The 2,090-nt window shown below is 38.5% G+C and overlaps 1 non-coding gene across 1 annotated transcript; it reads right to left on the reverse strand.

Moving 5' to 3' along the window:
• Positions 1–1,652: 1,652 nt before the first annotated feature.
• On the reverse strand, positions 1,653–1,726 carry TRNAN-GUU. Its single transcript has one exon. It is a non-coding gene; the product is annotated as a tRNA-Asn (tRNA).
• Between the last annotated feature and the right edge of the window lie 364 nt (positions 1,727–2,090).

Here is a 2,090-nt window from a genome sequence, read left to right on the forward strand (position 1 = left end):
CAAATCGAGAAGATTGTGTGTTCAATTGCTTAGGATTTTCTACGTAGATAAATAAAATGCACCCGCAAAAAAATTGCAACAATGCTTTCTGAAGGAAAAAATAGTGCACGCGGGCTACTCACCACCTCAACCAGTGAGGGTGGGCCCTCGCCATGTTGGCATGCCACGCGTGCACGGGGTACATCCAGATATGGTAGAAAACACCATATATGAATAGGAGGACAAGTTCGACGATAAGAAAATATGTATTTTGCAATTGTATGCATCAAACTGGTCGTACAAGTTCTAAGACTCCGGGAGTATTTATCTCTTTTCTTTAGTCTAAAATAAGAATAGAGTCACACATTAAAACGTCTCACAAATTATCTCTAAGAATAGAGTCGCACATTAAAACGTCTCACAAATTGTCTCTAAGAATAGAGTCGCACATGAAAACGTCGCACAAATCGTCTCTAAGAATAGAGTCGCACATGAAAACGTCTCACAAATCGTCTCTAAGTTAATTAAAATAAGTTACTTATTTTATTGAAGGCTAATTACAATTAAAAGTTTGTGGCGCTCTGAAAACGTCTTAAGAAGCGTCTTTAGGTCGCTAGTGTTCATGAGTGTAGAGACGAATAAAAAAGCGACCCAGAAAAAGCGACCATACGCGATATTTATTACTAAGTTTATACAAACTAAGAAACACTGTGATACCATAAAAGTGTGAGGGGCGACACGAAAAATGCTAAGAACTAAAGAAGCCTAGTAGTAGCACACATCCAATATGGAACATCAATTCACTGGTAGTCCACTCTTGGAGCCAAGCTCCATATGATCATTTGTGTCTATGAACGTGAGACATGAATTATCCTAAACTCAAACAGACTTGGCGTAACTACAGAAAATACTTAGAAGTTTTGGGTGGACTGGTTGGGATAGAGAAGGGTACTTGCATTTGGTCTGGGAGAGTTGTTGGCCTCGAAGAGAAACATGCTCTGTTAATGCAAGGGTCTTGTAAAAAAATTACAAATCTAGTTACCACAAGATGAAAGGAAATATCTTTTAAAACCCTAGTCTTGCCAAGAGGTAGTTTCTGTAAACATACAAGATACTGCAATGGTTTTTTTTTTGTGTGTGGCAAAGTTTGATGCATATATGATGTTGGTCACCAGAAGTTCAAAAAAAAACACACACAAAAAGTATAGATTGTTCATGGACGCACTTCCATATGAATTTTTTTGAGCTAAACCCTAGCCTTGCCAAGAGGTCCTTTCTGTAACCATACATGATACTGCAATGTTTTTTCGGGGGGCATAATTTGATGCATATATGATGTTGGTCACCAAGAGCTTAAAATAAACAAAAAATGGTATAGATTGTTGTTTTTCTTTTTTGGGGCAAAATTTGATGCATATATGATGTTGGTCACCAAAAAATTGAAATAAAAATGAAAAATCGCTAGAAGGAGGAAAAAATGGTATAGATTATTGTTTTTCTTTTTCGGGGCAAAATGTGATGCATAAATGATGTTGGTCACCAGAATTTAAAATAAAAATAAAAAATCGCTAGAAGGAGTAAAATGGGTATAGATTATTGTTTTTCCTTTTTTGGGCAAAATTCGATGCATATATGATGTTGGTCACTAGGAATTTAAAATAAAAATGCAAAATCGCTAGAAGGAGGGCTCGAACCTCCGACCTTGTGGTTAACAGCCACACGCTCTAACCAACTGAGCTACTCCAGCTGTTTTGCTTTTAAAATTATTTACGCTTATAAAACACTGGTAGAAGGTGTGACAGGACAATACCTAGGTTGATTGTTACTGGTTGCAGGTTCACACGTGACATCTTCTGGTAAGTTAAGCATTGTTGGGCCAAGTTTATTCCCGGACCAGCGCGTAGGTGCGGTGCACGCATGTACCGGAGGTAACCGGACCCGTCACTCTAAAGTCTGAACCAACAACCACGTCGTCGTCGTGTATGAGGTCCGCCTCCTCAGTTTCAGTTCGTAGAGGTGCATTTTTTTCGGTGATGACTTGTTCATCTCTACTTCTAGGTGATGCCATGCTAATCCTATTCTAGGTGAAATGGTGCAACGCTAATCCTATT

Source organism: Triticum dicoccoides, chromosome 2A, assembly GCF_002162155.2.
Source record: "Triticum dicoccoides isolate Atlit2015 ecotype Zavitan chromosome 2A, WEW_v2.0, whole genome shotgun sequence".
In the NCBI taxonomy this organism is placed as follows: Eukaryota; Viridiplantae; Streptophyta; class Magnoliopsida; order Poales; family Poaceae; genus Triticum; species Triticum dicoccoides.